The 19652-nt window shown below is 39.4% G+C and overlaps 1 long non-coding RNA gene across 1 annotated transcript in view; it reads right to left on the bottom strand.

The window, feature by feature from the left end:
- The window catches only part of LOC148360157 (uncharacterized), a 54734-nt gene extending 44514 nt beyond the window's left edge, over window positions 1–10220 (bottom strand). Inside the window, exon 1 of the long non-coding RNA XR_015851252.1 lies at window positions 10117–10220. This is a non-coding gene — a long non-coding RNA (uncharacterized LOC148360157). The remainder of the gene's footprint in view (window positions 1–10116) is intronic.
- Between the last annotated feature and the right edge of the window lie 9432 nt (window positions 10221–19652).

Genomic DNA, 19652 nt, shown 5'->3' with positions numbered 1-19652 from the left:
AGGAGCCCATCCCAGCTATCTTCGGGCAGTGGGCAGGGGACATCCTAAATTGGTTGCCAGCCAATCACAGGGCACAGAGGGACAGACAAATCGCTCGCTCATTCCCACCTAGGGACAATTTGGACCGGCCAATTAACCTGAAATGCATGTTTTTGGAATGTGGGCGGAAACCGGAGTGCCCTGAGGAAACCCACGCAAGCACGGGGAGAACATGCAAACTCCACAGAGGAGGTTCAATCTCAGGTATTTTTTTTAGCTATTGTGAGACAAAATTGCCAAAATTGTAAGTGACAATACAGTCGAATTGCCTTGATAGGGTAACCTCAATAAAAATAGTAGGATAGGATCTATGTCCTGACTAACTTGAACTAAAAATAACAAAATAACTAAAAATATATGTATGAATGGAACAGTTTGTTCTTTGTTTTTTTATCTTCCAGTCCAAAGCAACGGAATTGGTTTGACTCAATCTGTGAAGACCATCTGGTCTCCCCAAAAACATTTTGAGCATAAGTGTAGCATGTGTTGCCAGGACTTGGTTCTGGACTACATCTGTTGTCCATTGTAACTCCTGACCTCACGTTGTGTCACCACGTGGACCTGGGCCAACTTCACCTCGAATCACTTTCGAGAATTCCGTTGCAGGGAGGAAACGTATGAAAACAAGCACGTCCCTACCAGTGTTCCTCCTAAGCTGCGCGCGTGCGCAAGAAAAACTAGGCAACGCACAAAAATGAGGGCTCAAAATTACTAATTAAGAAGCGACTTAAGTCAAAGTTACAGTGCATGAAGGTAAAAAATACACGGGTTCCCCCGACGTTGTGTTCTAAATGCGGTATTTTGAAGTCGAGTCGAAGTAGAACGAAGTTGAATAAAGTTAGAGTTTGTCGAGAACCGGCTTCTTCGGCCCGGCTCACTAAAAGGAACCGGCTCTTTCGTGTCCTAAACGGCTCTTCGGCTTGTTTTTGCTTCTTGAATCCCAACATGACCAAATATTATGAAAAATTATACACAAAATGACTTAAAAGAAGGGGGGGATGGAACAGAAAAGAAAAAAATACCAAAATGAAAAAGTAGTGAAAAGCTGAGAAAAAAGAAACAAACGGGAGAGAAAAAAAGAAGGAACAATTTAGAAAAAAGCCAGAAAAAAAGAAAAGAAAGAAACTTAGGAAAAAAAGTAAATAGAGAAAAAAAAAAAAGTAACAGCTCGGAAAAAATGAACACAATGAGAAGAAAAAGTTGAAAAAAAACACTGAAAAAAGAAGAAAAAGTTTGTGTTGCATTCAAATAATTTCCAATTATATCAAGTGAATCTTGTTGCCAACATTGTACTTCCACTAAAAAAATGTGATTAAGTAGAGTTCTGTATCTTGCAACCGACTAAATAAGCCCCCAAAAATGTTAATATTATGCGACAAAATATATCAGGAAATAAAAAGAAATGGATATCTTGTGAAAGAATTGTGAGAACAAACGACGTTTGTAGACCGTACAACCTTTGCAATAATACACGAGTCAATTCATTCAAAAGAGAAAAAATATTTTGCACTAAATGTAACTTGATGTCAAGTTTTGAACATGTTTGATAATTAATTATCTTGCCACACTTGGGATTATGGTTGCTCACTGTTGTTTCAAGCATTGCTCACAGACTTTGTGTGAACGCTCAGACCCGTGGAAAATTACAGGGAACATTGGTCCCTACCCAAAAGGTGGGGGGTTCAAGTTCATAGAAGTGGGAGAGAAGGGATAATAGAAGGCGATGTGCGCTGTGGGATCGTCGGGTGAATCCTCCATTGCGAGTGCGATGAGACCTGAAGGGCGACAGGGAGACGGACGCGTCGAGGGGGAGAAGAGAGGCGTCGAGGGGGAGTAAAGAACCGCCGCGGCCCGGCGCTCTGTTAGGCGCCTAATGGAGAGGCGGCGAGGGGGAAAGCAAGCACTACGGGGCTCGCTGCTCACAAGAAGGGAGAAGGGGGAGAATTGCTGAGGAAGGGGAGTTGAGTGATGCAGGCTGCTCCAAGACAACAGCCATTTTCAGTGTTGCGAAATGTTAAATCCTTGGCAACATCTGTCGTCCGATTAAAAGCACGTGAATGAAGACAGCCGAGAAATGACGAGAGGGAAGTTGAGTCATGTTTATGATGTTTGCCGTTTTATTGGATTTTTCCCAGATTGGTCATTGTCTTAGTGGCTGGACCAATGGAAGAAGCCTAAATGAATCCGTATTTTGAGCTACCGTATTTTCCGCACTATAAGGTGCACCTAAAAGCCTTTATTTTTTTCAAAAGCTGACCATGCGCCTTATAATACAGTGCGCCTTATTTATGGATCAACATTAAGTCGCAAAGTCTTCCAACTAACTTGCAGCCGCCGACTAGATTTCCCCCCGAACGCCAAGTAGTCCGCAGTGTATGCTGGGATTTATTTACCGGCGTTTCATTGGCTAACCAATGTGTCAATCATCATTTGAATCGATCACTATTGGCTAAAGTTATTCGGAGGTCAAGGGGCTGATCCTTTTTATCATTTACAGGCTGGCATAGGCTTGAACGGCAAAACAAAGCCTGCAATTGGCCGAAAAAGATGAATGTGTATAGCACGTGGTTGACGGCATACAAAAAGCATTTTTTTTACTATTCTGTATTTGTAAATATTTTATTCTCCTGGATTTACTACACTCACGGATATAAGAGGACATTGGCTGCACATTTTTCTTCGGTGAGCTACTCCGGCTATTTATTATCCCTGTATCTTGTTTCAGACTGAACTCGATGTTTCTGTGATAAGCGGTGCAGATAATGAATGGAATGGAGTGTCTATTTTTAAATTAAACTCAATTCCAAGTGTTTATTGTCATATGCACAGTAAAGTTGCGAGCGAAAAAGAAAATAGAAACTAAGGAATGGTTGGCATTTCTTGAATCCCAAGACTTTAACCTTCCGAATGATGGAACGATGCATTTGAGTGACATCGAACGGACACCGCATCTGCACGTGTTCTCGACACGCATTTGCTTCTTTGCAAGATTTGGGAATGTTAAGGGGGTAATAAGTTTGACTGAACTATCTGACTGTTTTGTCGACAATCCCTTTGTAGCGCCTTATGATCCGGTGCGTCTTATGTATGTCAAAAATAGGACCAAAAACTATTTTTTCGGGGTGCGCCCTATAACCCGGTGCGCCTTATAGTGCGGAAAATACGGTACTTAACATTTGAAAGCATGTAGATTACTCTACACATATGTTGACTATGTTTTGCACTATGATGACTTTTGCACCAAATGCATAATTGCACAAACCCTTACGATACCAAACTGTATTACGATACCAAACTGTATGTAACATCCTACATGCCGACGTTTCTTGTGTAAATATTGTGTAAATTATAACTATAACCTTATCCTCCTTGTTTTATAACCTTATCTTCTCTGTTCCTTTATCTTCTTGGCTTTTTTACCTCACTGTGAATGTGTGAAACTGGAGTGCCATGCCCAATTTCGTTGTCACAATATGTTAACCCATTTTGTAACAATGACAATAAAGGTATATTCTATTCTATTCTATTCTATACCTTGGCCATTGCAGTTAACAGGAACCATAACCGCATGTGATATTTTCAAAAATCTACAAAGAAGCCTGATCCCATTCTTAACATTTGTCGTCTGATGGCCACTCTTTGCAGCAATATTTGACCAGGGATAATGGAACACAGCCACGTAGTGCTGCCATTTTATGCGGAAAGAGCAGTAAGAAAAGAGCCACCCCCATGAAACAGAATTGCTCTCTCAGCAAAATATGACTGGGGATAATGGATAATCTCCAAAACAGTGCAGTTCATTTTAGGCAGGCCACAACGGCACAGCGTCTCGAACAGAAAAAAAATGTTATGCTGGCCCTTGTTCGTGGTAAAATTGGACCAGGGATAATGGATGACGGTACATTTTAGGAGGAGAGAACGAAAATATGATCAGACACCCATAACAAAATATATATTTGCCTGGTTCTGCTATAAACAATGGTACACAGAATAATGTATCGTAAGCAAAACGGTACAATTCATTTTAGGGGAAAAAACAATGGCCTGCTTCAGTGATCCAAACCCCCTAAAAATGCGCTCAGCTGGTCCTTGCTCTAAGCAATAGTAAATCGGGGATATGAGATCACAGCTGCACAGGTGCTGTTCATTTTAGGTGAAAAGAACAAAAAAACATTGTTAGCACTCTGGACAAAAATGTTCACTCTTAGCCTTTTCACTCGGCAATAGGCGATAATGAATCATGACCACATCAATGCAGTTCATCATAAGTGGCCCAGAATGCAATATGCAATTGTGGATAATCGATTGTGGCCGCACAAGTGCAGTTCACGTCTTGGCAAAAATGACAAAAAAAATGCTGCCAGGCTTGACGAAAGTGCGCTCTGCTTATTCACACTCACAGCAATACACAATTGGGACTAATGGATTAGGGCTACATGAGTGCAGTTCACTTTTTGTTGGACAGAATGCAAAACACAACCTATAAATGTGTTTTTCCTTCCAATGCTTGGAGCAATATGCAATTGTTGAACGACAGTCAATTGATTTGGCAGACAACCGGACTAAATATACCACACACAGTACGTGTTTACGAATTAAATATGCTAAACTATAGTTAGCGCTCAAGGCTTAGCATTAGCCAAAGTAATGAGTATAGATATGGAAGTGCTGCACGACCTTAGGAGAAAATGTCTTGTTGGTAAATGCTGGCAGAGCTTCCATTTTGACATCTTTTTTCTCATTTTGCATGTTAAAAATAGGAAGCTGGGTCATGCAGCCACGCCCCCCCGCTCTATAATTCCGGACTATAGAGCGCAACTGATTAAAAAGCACCCACCACATTTTAAGAGGAAAACCAATTCTGTCCATACACAAGCCGCACCTGTATATAAGCCGCATGTGCGCACATTTAAACATGTAACACAAACACAAAATTAACCCAAACCCGATATTCAAGTCCCGCGATTGGAACTAAATGTCCTTCATTAAAGTCCACAGTCCAAAAATCACAGCCGGCAAAATAAACGGAAAATGATACCGGTACTTAAGGATTGATGCAGAGTCTGGGTCCCGTTGAAAGTAATCCAAGGAAAAAAGTGTATATTTCCAAAGGTGAGGGTGGGAAAAAATATATCAGATGAACACATTTACTCATGCAACTCCTTTTTCTTTAACCAAGTTTTTACCCCCTCTTCTTTCTTTGTCTGTCCCTCACCTTTAGCGGTCCCCACTGAAACTCGGCACCCCGCGTTTGTTCCGCTCCTTACTTTTCGTTCATCCGTGCAAAACATATCAGAATAAGTGTCTAAAATAAATACAAATAAGTACATTACAAAAATATACAGTTGCAAATACATATTATACATGGGTTACACATATTTACAAAGAAAGACGGTACACTGAGAGAGTTTTCAAAGCTTTAATAATAGTAATATCGCTTTCATCTCAAACTGTGCCTGTGACAGGGCAGTTAATGATAGCAACACTCGAGCGCCCCTGGCGGCCTTTAGAAAAATTACATAAATTGGCCTCATCACTGAATAAGCCGCAGGGTTGAAAGTTAGGGAAAAAAGTAGAGGCTTATAGTCCGGAATTTACGGTAGTTTTGAACGTCTCGCTTCACTTTTGACATTAAGTCATCACAACCCTGCTCTTTCTGCAACCTTTTTTCCAGTTTTATTTCGTCTTTTGGCCCAAATCGAAAATGCACTCTTATTTTTGCCTGAAAATCTCACGGAGCGAAAGATTCGGTGCGTTCCCACATGAGATCTGATAAGATCTCAGAACATCTAGCGGGGGGAGTCAGTTCATTGAAAAGACACAGCGGGAGGAGTAAGGTTAGAGAGTGGTCGGGCCCTTGAGGACCCCACTACATTCCACTCTATAAAGAAAGGCCCTAAACTGATTTCATTGAGAGGGAGCGCTCAGGGAGACGTCAACAGACTGATGGATACACATGCATGATGTTGCCGCTGGGCCAGCAACACTAAAAGCTTCTCATAGAAAATAACGGCGACCTTGAGAAAGCTGGATTCTCCTTAAAAAAAGGGTCCATTGTTCGTTATAAATAAAAAAATAAAATCAGTCCCTACAGGTTTCATCTGTTCTAAGCGCAGTGTCAGATGGAGCTCATTGCAATCCTCTCATTGTGCTGCTGAATCGATACATGCCAAGGTCATGCGAGTCACCTGGAAATGATGCTGGGCTCGTCTTTTAATGGCAGTCGAGCAGTTTCTATAATTTTACGAGTTAGTTTTTGACAATGGTCAAGGTTATATTTTTGGATAGAATAGTCTTTATTGTCATTGATATCAACGTGGTGAAACTTATCTTTTGAAACAAATATTTAATCCAACTGATATTTCCCCTTAAAACTGCATTCAAACTAAAAGCTATTTTTCCCCTTCAATTTCAAATTCAAAATTCCGTAAAATGGCCACTGTAAAGACATGCAATCCTGTTATTGGCCAGCACTAATATATATATATATATATATACATATATGTATACCGTATTTTCTGCACTATAAGGTGCACCGGGTTATAGGGCGCACACCCCCAAAAAAATAGTTTTTGGTCCTATATTTTCCATACATAAGGCGCACCGGATGATAAGGCGCTACAATGGGAACGTCGACAAAACAGTCAGATAGTTCAGTCAAAAACGTATTGCCCCCTTAACATTCCGAAAGCTTGCAAAGAAGCAAATACGTGTCTCAGACATGTACGGAAACAGTGTCTGTACGATGTCACCAATCACTCAAATGCATCGTTCCAAATATCATTCGGAAGGTTAAAGTCTTGGGATTCAAGAAATGCCAAACATTTCTTAGTTTCCATTTTATTTTTTGCTGGCCACTGTGTGGACAGCAAGGTAAGAATTTTATCGTGCAGGGAAACTGGGTTCTTTACTGTGCATATGACAATTAACACTTTGAATTGAATTTAGTTTAAAAATAGACTCATCACAGAAACATCAAGATCGTTCTAAAACATGATACCGGGAAAATATAAAGCCGCATAGCTCACCTAAGTTCTCTTCCAGCCATTACGTTCAATAATGATACGTAACCATGGTCTTCTTTCAACCATGAGTGTAGTAAATCTAGGAGAATAAAATATTTAGAAAAACGGAATACTAAAAAAATGTTTTCTCTATGCCTTAGTGCAACCCAACGTGTGATTCACATTCATCTTTTTCGGCCAATTGCAGGCTTTGTTTCGCCCCTTTAGCCTATGCGAGCCAGTAAATGATAAAAAGGATCCGCCCCCTTTACCTCCGAATAACTTTAGCCAATAGTGACTGATTCAAATGATGATTGACACATTGGTTAGGAAATGAAACGCCGGTATATAAATCCCAGCATACACCGCGGACGACTTCGCCTTCGGGGGAAAATCTAGTCGGCGGCTGCTTGCCTTAGTTGCAAGACTTTGCGACTTAATATTGATTCATATATAAGGCGCACTGTATTATAAGGCGCATGGTCAGCTTTTGAAAAAAATAAAGGCTTTTAGGTGCGCCTTATTGTGCGGAAAATACGGTATATATAAAAATAGGTGGTTAAGCACAAATCATATGTTTAGGTTCAGGAAACAACCAATCTGAACTCCATTTCTGAATGTCACATGACCAATCTGAAAACAAGTGTGTTACTTTAGCTCCACCCCACTTTGACGTCATAGTTACCAGGAAGTGAAAAAAATAGAATTCTAAAGATAATACTTTATTTCCATGGTTTAAAGTGCAAAGACCCCAAATAGATATGGTAAATGGTCTGCATTTATATAGCGATTTTCAAGTCAATGAAGAGCGCTTTACAATGTGCTTCCCACTTACCCATCCACACACACACTCACACCGATAGCAGCGTCAGCCATGCAAGTCAACTACCTGCTTATCGGGGGCATTAGGGATTCAGTGTTTTGCCCAAGGACACTCAACATATAACACAGAGGAGCCGGGAATCGAACCTGCGATCTCTTGATCCCAACGTGATACAGTCATAGGAGTGCAGTCCATGCAAATTATGGATTCGTTTAAAATTAAAGCATGAAATGAATCCCTTTTTTTGTCAAAATTAAAAATAATAAGATAACTGACAGTTTTATAAGAGCTTCTTTTGTGAAAGACCCAATGAACGCCAAGCTCTGGCAGCCCCCAAGTAAATAGAGTTTGAGACCATTGCCTGATATGGATCTCAATCGCTGGTCCTCATTTCTACAAAATAACTTTCATTATACTAAAAAGTCTTACGCCAAGCACTATAAACAAACGTCAAGGCCTGACGTCACGGCTTCCCGGGACCAAACCCCTCCTCGATTCAAAGGCAGCCTCCCCAATCCGATTCAAACGGCAAAAATAAGACGGGCTCCTGGGCGACTTTGATAAGGAATCTTTTCTGGGCCCTTTTACGGGGGCTTTGGCGAAGCATTTGAAGTCTCTCTTGGACGCGTTGCAGAGGAGAAGGTTGCAGGTGTTGATTAGACGTCATTTTCTCTTTGGGAAGAGAAGTTGCTGCTCCATTTTCAAGGACGACGGGACGCGTTAGAGCCGGTGCCAAACACGAAACAACGCACCATTAGGGGGATGATTTTTTATTTATTTTTGCATGATGATCATACACTAAACAAACTCTTAATGGACATAGCGGTTAACGGGGACTGGAAAATCCACCAAGTAGCGACGCCCCTTAAAAAAACCCTCCAGGGGGCAAACTTTTTCCGATGAGGTCATCACCGACCGAGAGTATAAGACAAAATAACAAAATAACTATAGATCCACAAATAAAAACAACACAGAATTGCAGTTGAATAAATAGTTTTCATTGTAATCAAGTAATGTTATTTGTATAGCCCTTAATCACAAGAAGTCTCAAAGTGCTGCACAGACCACATTCTATTATTACTCCATCCTCGGATCTTAAACTTGAGTGCAGGGGAAAAACTCAAAACCTAAGCATAAGAAAAATGATGAAATCTTGGAGAAGGAACCGCACATGAGGTAATCCCCCTTCCAGGATGAGCAGGCTGCAATGGATGTTGCAAGAAACGATACACAGACATCGTCAACATTAAATTGAGGCCCATCATAAACTATAAATTAAGATTGTTTTTAAGCCTAGATTCAAACAATTCCACTGAGGTTGCAGATCGAATCTCAGAGGGCTGAGCATTCCACACAATCGAGGCCCAAACGGAGAACACCCACCAGCCTGCGGAACTCTTCTTGTTCAAAAAATTAGGAAGGCTCATCCTTTTAGTGCAAGAAATCGATTTAGAGAGCAGCTGGCGAGCTGCTCTCTGGCATTTGGTATATTCAAATGGCCCTTGTCTTCCATGACGATTAAAATACAACCGTGCTGAATATAGTGGTTTCCCGAAAGTTGTAGCTCCAGGTCATCTATTCCATGGGTAATGGATCTGACGATGAGATACAGGCTTCACAGAGGTAGCGAGGGTTGTTACGTAGCTTAGCTGAAACAGTAGGCAGAACCCGCCTTCTCTCCTTACCCCGCCTCAGTCCCTTCCCAGACCTGATAAAAATCCACGGAGCACCCGCTGGTGATCAACATTTTTGTACTCTTCAGACTTTCCCGAGAGTCTGATTTACTTAATGCATTTCTATTGATTTTAAAGAGCCGCTAGAAGCTAGCTGCCAGAATGCTTGGCAGTTTGTTTAGGTGGACACATTTCTTGTGCACCTACCCTGTTGTTTGACTGACAGCACATGCACATACAACCTGCCCCTGGGGATAGCATTTGCTGTGTGCTGTCTGCTCAGAACACAGTACACGATTTGTTGATATCAATGACGATAAAGACAATGCGATGCAGTGAACCAGAAATAACTGAAGCGCGAAGTAGCGAAGCATCATACTATTTGTTTAGCGCTCGTTTTGTGTGAAGTACACAGTTTAGCAGCATCTCAGTTTTTTAAGTAATTCCAGTAAAAATAAAAATACAACGACTATCACAGTCCGACACTATACCACAAAAGATTGCCAAATACCTTGAAGCTATTAGCAATATCGGGTATATACATCAAAAGTATCTACAGATTACTTTCAAAACTTACAGATGATAGGGTCCATGGCACACAGATAGAAGCAAATGGATGGTGATGGAGCCATGTGTCAAATGAGAAAGTTTGAATACTGAACCAATATGGCTGTCAATGCGATGTCACTTCCTGTCTGAAGGTCTCCTTCAAAATAAAGTCATATGTGTGGAAAACTAAGAAAATGTCAAATGACTTTCTTGGTTTAACACTCTTGGTGGAACACTATTGGGTATTTCCTAGAGAAAAATAAAACAAAAATATTTCCGGTGATCCCCCCCAAAAAAAGAAATTAAACAAAAACAAACAACCAGGGCTAAAGTATTTTTAACTTTTAGTTAAAAGAAAATGGAAAATATATCCGTCACTGTAAACTATTTCTTTTTCTCATTCATGAACTTACAAGAGACAAAATAAAACGTCAATTTTGTTCAAATTCTGACTTTCACTGTCATTGAATGCACCACAAAAACAATACTAGTTGTAATTTCCCCAAGAAAAAGGAGACACAGATATTTTTTGCCGAAATTGAATTAGATTTTTCTCGATTTTTTCTCAAATATTAAAGGGAAGAGGAAATATATATATTCAATTAAAGCTACGGGAATGTTTGTTTATGTACAACAAGCGACAAAATACATGATTTTGTTAAAATGAATCTTATTGCTATCCTTGAATTCAACAAAAAGCCATGAGCGGTTTTGGAAGATATTTGTTAACGCTATAATATGAATATACAATAATATATAATAATAATATTAAACAATAATTAATATGAGAAAAAAATACAAAGAAAATATATTTCACTGAAAGATTTTTTGTCATGCTTACCGATGTGAATCACCTGTGCCCGCTCCTTTGGCGCCAACTGCCTCGGACTCTGATTGGCTCCCTGTCCCTACTTAAACCCACTCCTAGTTGTCCCCTTTTAGTCAGTCCGTCTGCGAACCTAGATTAACACTAGGCAAGGCTTTTTCGACCCTGACTCCCGCCTGTTTTTTGCTCCCGCCTGTCCCCCGGCTTCGCCCCGTTTTTGATCCTGACCACGTCTACTCTTCCGTCCCGGCTTTCGACCTCTTTTTGTCCCCGACCACTTTCCTGGCTTACGACTCACTTCCAACCTGACCACTTTTTTGCTCTCCTGTCCTGGCTACCGACCCTCTTTTCCGTTCCCGACACCGCCGTCGCTCTCCACGTAAATTCCACTTCCGCGTTCAGAGCGACCTGCCTCCCGCAGGACATGCAAACTCCACACAGGAGGTTCAATCTCATGACCTCGGAACTGTGCCGCACACCCGCTAACCACTGCTCCCCCGTGCTTATTTAAATCACCTTTCTTTTTTATATGAACACTTAGTTCTTTACCACTAGGAGGTGCTAAATCATACTCAATGTCCCTTACAGCGATCTAACATCCATCCCATCTGACCTTGAGGTGAGATTTGAGGTGGAACCTGGGCAGATTTCCAATCGTTTGAATTTGAATATTTCCATATCAATGCCCAAGCGGATTAAAAATAAAAAATAAAAAAAATGCTGTAGAACTATGTCTTTTAATTAAATGTAATACCTTGACGCTACACACATCAATCTTAATCATTTTCATTTTCCCGCCGCTCTCAAGGTGCATTCAAATGAGCTCCGACATCTGGCCTACACTTGATCTTCATTACATTCACATGAAAGTATGCATACGCCGAATCTGCAGAATATCAACCGGAGCGCTCCAACACGGAGCCAGAAATCGGCTAGCCTATCATTAGCTGCGAAAGGGCAGCTCCCGATGATGCGGTTGCCGGGCAACCCTAACTACTTGATGATTTGACGGACGGAATAGAATGAGCATGGGGATATCTACATTTTGTGAAGGGGGAGGAGGAATGATGTGAATGATGCGATAGACCATCAAGATGATGAGCTGCCGGGCTGACACAGCTCAAGGCTACGTAGACGAGTGCTCAGCATGAGAATTGCGTCCCTGCATCTACATCGCGCTTTAGCTAGCATGTGTAGGAGTTTGCCTGCTTGTAGACTACCGGTTTACAACATGAATCCGTTCTTAGATGCAGATCAAAAAGTCAAATTGTAGGACAGCAGAGGATGGAAACCTATGGCTATTAGCTCCCAACTCCTTAGTACCCCTTGGTGAAAACATTGTCAAAACAAAATACTGTAAATTCCGGACTATAAGCCGCTACTTTTTTCCCAAACGTTCAACCCTGCGGCTTATTCAGTGATGCGGCCAATTTAGGTAATTTTTCTAACGGCCGCCAGCGGCACTCGAGTACAAAAGGTAAGATTTAGACCGGTGAAATATATGCGACGAGGAAGACTGCAACTTCTTGGCTTGTGCATGAATTAAATTAGCGTAAACATACCCTTATCATGCAAAATGCAAAATGAAAAGCACATGACGCAGCATTCAAGCTAAAAGCAATCGAGCAGTCCGATAAAGAAGGAGCGAGCGTGTTGCTAGCGTGTTTTGGAATAAGGGAGCGTGGCACGACGTCTATATGACAAAGTTTCTTACCGACACTGATGAAGACGACTTTGATGGCTTCAGTTCTAAGGCGGAAGATGAGGACGGTTTACCGCGATTTCTACAAGTACGGTATGTTTTTTTTTTACAGACCCGTTTACTGTGTTGCCAGCGTGTTGCTAGCGTGTTGCTACCATTAACTGCCCTGTCACCGGTACCTTTTGGGATGAAAGTTATATCATTATTTTTAAAGCTTTGAAAACTCTCTCGGTGTACCGTCTTTCTTTGTAAATATGTGTAACCATGTATACTATGTATTTGCAACTGTATATTTTTGTAATGTATTTATTTATATTTATTTTAGACACTTATTCTGATATGTTTTGCACGGGCGAATGAAAAAGAAGAGGCGGAACAAACGCGGGGTGACAGGAAGTGGGGTAAAGGTGAAACCTGTTCTTGGACGCGGCGGACAATAGTGGATATATTTTTTTCCCACCCTTACCTTTGGAAATATACAGTTTTTCCCTTGGATTACTTTCAACGGGACCCGGACTCTGCAGGTCTGCATCAAACCTTAAGTACGGGTATCATTTTCCGTTCATTTTGCCGGCTGTCAATTTTGGACTGTGTACTTTAATGAAGGACATTAAGTCGGCGTTCCGGGTAGATACGTAGGGAAAAAGAAGGGGATTTTAATTTCTTCTTGCATACTTAATCAGTTGCATGAAAAGTGCTATAAGAATGGTGTACATTTAGTGAAATATAGCACAAACATTACAGTATCTTCAACTCGCAAGATGTTTACAAAGCCCATGAGATTCTGAACTGAAGGAAAAGAGAAAAGGCATTGTGGGAAGGAGTTCAACAAATAGTATATTGGCATTTTCATGATGCTTTGATGCAAATCACTCTCTTATGCCTCTTTGTATGTCTTGATAATTTCAAGCTTTCGTTTCATGGTTATCATGGTCTGCTATTGCATAGTATTGTTATGCCAACGGCGTTCTTCCGAACTATTCTACTCTAGCCTTGTTATTTACATATTCTTTCTTTTTAAACTGTTCTATATAATTACCTTGTATTATACACTTCAATATCCTTTTCACTCTATTCTTTTTATTCTTTTAAATCTATTATAAAATCATTATTGAGAATTCGCGTGTCAAATGATTTCTTGTATATGTCATGTTTATGGTTTATACTGGCTGAATAAATAAATGCAATACAAAAATCGTGCTTCACCCTTTAGAACCATTGCAAGTCTAGAGACCCATAGAGAATAAATGCAGTACAAAAGTTATAGTATTGTATTGCTAAATACAAAACACTAGAATTCTGACCTGAATGAAGAAAGAGAAAGTCATTGTGGGAGGTAGTTTGGTTAATAGGATATTGGCATTTGCATGATGCAATAGCAGACCAACATCACAGAGACTTACCAGATCATTTGCATGAACACAACGTTTTCGGGCATGTGAAATAATTTGTTTTTGATGTCGTATAGTGGGGAAAATGCCATAAAGAGGGGGTGGGTGAACATCTCATTTCACACTGTAAGTGAAACACAAGGAGGACGCCTTATCCCGGGAATGCACTGTAATCAGAATCCTGTCCGAAACTCAATTGGGAGAGAATCCAACCGATTTTTGTGGTTTTAGAGGAATATAGGTCAAACTATAACCGCCGTCCGAGAATAGCTCTCCCCCACCCCCTTTTTCTCAAATCCCACCGACGTATTTGAGGTAAGCGCAGTCTCAGGCCATGTGCGCTAATCCTTCCAGTCATATGGAGTTTCAAATTCAATCTCACTTTCGGCATTATGGGTTTTCGGAGATACCGAGACCCCCGTATTGCTCGGGAGATAGCCCCGCTAATCTGAGCTCAATCGGGGGGGGGTTCTGCGGTTATACCCGTATAAAGAAATAATCTTGGATTCTTGAGGTCAGGATTTGAACTGTTGCTGAAAGCCATTGAGAAATAAATGGAAAGTTAAAGGAGCTAACCTTACTTTGTTATTTGCATTTGTAGATCAATGTCAAGCCCGGGAGGGGTCGGTCAGGTTTTACTATGTAAACTGTTAAAGTGTAATCATATTTCATGGGAGGAGCAAGTGTTATGAGGCAGGGGCCAAACTAGCTTCACCCCGAAGCCTCAGTGATGGCTTGGTCGTACATACGCTTAACCCCAATTGTAACCGGGGAATATCATTTTCCGACCACCCACAGTTCCATAAAATATTACGACTAAAATGCGAGCAGGAACAAGTTCAAGTGAAAATAAACTCAGCTATTTGTCCTTACATATCATACTGTAAAAGTCTTTGGGTCTGCTTAACCCAAACAGGGTTGGGTAGGGTTACTTTAACTGGATTACTTTCAATTACTTTTGGATTACTCCAATACCAAATATGCTAATAAAAGACAAAAGAAACTAAATATGAATAAAATGACTAAATTTTGTGCAGTCTTGGGGAGTAACGGAATACATGGAACGGCAAAACTGATGTTGGCAAACTGTTTGGATTTATTTTCATTTTGTTTCTGTCGCATTTTATGTTCGTTTTGCCGGAGATCAAAGAGATCAAAGCCAGGAGAGAAAGCTTACCACGTGTTGTGAGTCATAAGTTTATTCATATTTAGTTTCTTTCGTCTTTTATTAGCGTATTTGGTATTGGAGTAATCCAAAAGTGATTAAAAGTAATCCAGTTAAAGTAACCCTACCCAACCCTGAACCCAAAGTAGGTCAGAAATAGACAAAGATACTATTAAGATTAATTTGATCAAAATTTCTGGGTCCTTTTGTCAAAACAGAAGGAGCCAAGGCAGCTTTTTAGGACATTGAACCAATTTGCTCAACCCCAAATGTGAAATCTAATAGTGTTTTTCTATTTTATCCGTGGTACAGACGCTGCCCTACTTACGAATGAGATACGTTCCGGACGATCGTTTGTAAGTTGAATTTGTTCGTAAGTTGCTTCAGTGCCATATTTTGTATGTTTAATGTTTATGTAAGTATGTTTAAGGCTTGTATAAGAAACTTGTATTATTTTGTACTAAAAAAGAAACATTTCATAAAATAATATGCTCTATAAAGATAAATAAAGTGAAGTTTAACTTACTTTTGGAAGATGAGCTTCAAGCGTTAGGCGACTTCCTCCTTTGTGGTAGAAAGTGGCCGAAAAAAAGCAATCCAACCATTTTCTCAACCGCATCAAGCTTTCTTATTACACTTCCATTTCAAAGGAAAAAGGTTCGCCTCTTCTTTACACTTCACGCCAATCATATTGAATGGATGCACGAGATATTAAAGGATAAAAATGTCAAAGTTCTTAACGCGCTGGAGATACAGCATAGTAGGTTTACACTTGAACATGAACTAGGTAGAAGAAGCTGGATTTCTTTGGGTTGGATGCTGGGTGAGCTCTCACAGCGCCACACGCCGGTAGCGGTGGAAAGAAGAACTACAGTACTGTCCTCGATTCGAAAAAAAGTGCACAAAATACAAAATCGAACTTACAGAAATCGGGATATTTTTCGACATCCCGAAAAAATGTTCGGATCTACCGTTTTCCGTAAGTCGAATGCTCGTAAGTAGGGGAGTATTCGTACATAAAAATATGTCAGATAACAATAATCGTTATCATTACTATCCAAATGAAGCTTACAGTATATAAGTCATCCATGGCCGAATAAAAGTATTCCAACCATTTTCTCAACCGCATCAAGCTTTCTTATTCCACTTTAATATCAAGTGAAACGGCTCACCTCTTTTTTACACTTAACACCAACCATATTTAATGGATGTTTGAGATATTAAACAATAAAAATGTCGAAGTTCTTAGCGCGCTGGAGATACAGTATAGAATGTTTACACACAAACTAGGAAGATGAAGCTGGATGTATTCTTCGGGGTGGATGGTGGGTGATCTCTCACAGCGCCACACGCCGATAGTGGCGGAAAGAAGCACTACATTACTGTCCTGTACTCGGGAAACGGTTCACAATACAAAATCTAACTTACAGTAAGTATCTACCGTTTTTCGTAATTCAAATGTTCATATGTAGGGGAGCGTCAGTAATATTTATTAGCCAAAAATCATCGTCTTTTGGCGGACCTAAAACTTGAAGAACAGCCAGAAGGCGGGGGCACATTGCAAGAAATGCGTAACAGGCTTATAAGACTCAACATTTCACAACAAAATGAACCTAGAAGTGTCTTGCAACAAGCTGATGTTTCAAAAAAGAAAAAAAAAACCTTGACAGGCACAATCCCGTGTTGCACAATCCCGACAGCGCATTGTGCCTGCTTGCAGATAGTGAGGCTCTGCCTTAGCTTATTATTTTTTATTCACACTTCATTTAATACGCACAAACATGGCGAGAACTGGCCAACATCTGCAACTCAACACCGGTGATACGCACTCACACACAAAAACACTGGTGGGAAAGTGTTTTTTCGAAAACCCAGATGAAGTTATGGCTTACAGCTGTTTTGCATTCAAACACAAAGAAGTTAGTCAATTTGCTATCGGACACACTAATAAAAAAATGCTTTGTATGGAGGTTTGGAGTTAGAATCCTGGGGACTATCAAGTTTTTTCCTCTCTGGGCTCATCTCCAGCAGGGTTTTGACCCATTTCGGGGAATTTAAAAAGAAGGCGTGATACACATCGGTGGGTTGTTGAGTGCAGGCTGACACACCAAAAACGTTCTAAAAATAGAACCCATCTAGTTTTTTCACACGGAGTGGATTCCAAGATAGAGTATTGCCTTGATGTTTGCAGTTAGTTGGATACGTTACTTTTTTTTTTTTTTTTTGGTTTGAACAATTTTATTGACACTATTAACAGCAAATAAACAATGTACTACTCGTGTTTAGTGAATTTTCATCTATCCATCATCTGCACCGCTCAGTGGGTTCAAGGGGGCACTGGAGCCAATAGAACTTGATATACATATGATAGAGAGATAGATAGATAGATAGATAGATAGATAGATAGATAGATAGATAGATAGATAGATAGATAGATAGATAGATAGATAGATAGATAGATAGATAGATAGATAGATAGATAGATAGATAGATAGATAGATAGATAGATAGATAGATAGATAGATAGATAGATAGATAGATAGATAGATAGAGAGATAGCGAGATGGATAGAGAGGGGGGGAGAGAGAGAGATAGAGAGGGGGGAGAGAGAGAGAGAGAGAGAGATGGATAGATAAATAGAGAGATAGCTAGAGAGATAGTGATAGCTAGAGAGATAGTGATAGCTAGAGAGATAGTGATAGCTAGATAGATAGATAGATAGATAGATAGATAGATAGATAGATAGATAGATAGATAGATAGATAGATAGATAGATAGATAGATAGATAGATAGATAGATAGATAGATAGATAGATAGATAGATAGATAGATAGATAGATAGATAGATAGATAGATAGATAGATAGATAGGGAGCTAGAGAGATAGCTAGCTAGAGACATAGCTAGCTAGAGAGATAGAGAGATGGATAGAGATAGACAGATAGATAGCTAGATAGAGATAGACAGATAGATAGATAGATAGATATAGAGATAGATATAAAGATAGATATAAAGATAGATATAGAGATAGATATAGAGATAGATATAGAGATAGATAGATAGATAGATAGATAGATAGATAGATAGATAGATAGATAGATAGATAGATAGATAGATAGATAGATAGATAGATAGATAGATAGATAGATAGATAGATAGATAGGGAGCTAGAGAGATAGCTAGCTAGAGAGATAGAGAGAGAGAGAGATGGATAGAGATAGACAGATAGAGATATGGATAGAGATAGACAGATAGATAGCTAGATAGAGATAGACAGATAGATAGATAGATAGAGATAGATAGATATAGAGATAGATAGAGAGATAGAGAGATGTATAGACATTAAACTGTTTCCCGTTGTTTAGTTTCACTTATCACAGATATTTTGATGCCACATAGCACTGTGGGTCGGTAGTACAGAGACGAATGATGAAATTCCATTTTACTCGCCGAAAAAAGCTCATGTGTAATGGTAAATTTCTCTAGGACGGTTTTAACTGTATCCATCCATATATAGTGTAAATCTATGCAACGTCTCATCTCTCATCTCATCAGCTGTACCGCTTATCCTTATTAGGGTCGCGGGGGGCTGGAGCCCATCCCAGCCATCTCATCTGCAGTAAAACAAATCAATTTAAGAAACCACAATTTTAAAAAGCAGTAAAACACTCAATCATATTTTTAGTTTAAGTTTCTTTATTTTAGTTTTTTTTTTTATTAAATCAATTAAAAAATAGATTACATTGTTTATCAAAGTATCTGTTTTACTAAAAAAATAATTTAAAAAATGAATTCATAAACAAGATAAAGTACACAACAATTGTGTAAGTGGGATTTATTTATCGTTTTTTTATGTAATTATAACAGTAAAATGTTCTTATACACACTCTTTGTTACCAAATACTATTAAAATATGTATAGCAATTTAGAGCATTTTTCCATTGTATATCAAAGCATCATTTATATTCAGCAAAGAACACTATGTGTTACTTTTTAACATTCAGAAGTAATATTTAGGCAACAGGTATTCATTTTTAATTCCTTTTTTTAAATTTAGTTATATAAGATGTGATTTTTCCTAGTTTCATAGTGATTAGCGAATTTAGCTATATGCATTTAAGCTATAGGAAGCTTATGCTAATCAGAGCTATTGCACTCAAACATAAACACCAGATGGCAACGATTTATATTTCAACGTACGAGAAAAAAAACTTTCAAATATTTTTTTTGCTATATTTCCCAGAATAAAAGGGAATATAGTCTATGAATTTGGAGTAATAGAGCCAACAAAATAAATAATCTCATTTACATTTTAACAAACAAACTGTTTTCAAAGCTAATTGAATAGTTACCTAGTTTGTTTCCTTTTTCCGCAAAATCAGCATTATGATCATTGTTTTGCTTAGATGAGTATTTATAGTACGCATTTATTTGACAGTAATTGCGTGTAATTTGTGCTAATTTGTCATTTTAAGCGTGTG

This window comes from Urocampus carinirostris, chromosome 9, assembly GCF_059441175.1.
Source record: "Urocampus carinirostris isolate Australia breed hairy pipefish chromosome 9, RoL_Ucar_1.0, whole genome shotgun sequence".
Classification (NCBI taxonomy): Eukaryota; Metazoa; Chordata; class Actinopteri; order Syngnathiformes; family Syngnathidae; genus Urocampus; species Urocampus carinirostris.
The sequence above is the reverse complement of the archived record's forward strand: the minus strand, read 5'-3'. Positions and strand labels throughout refer to the sequence as shown.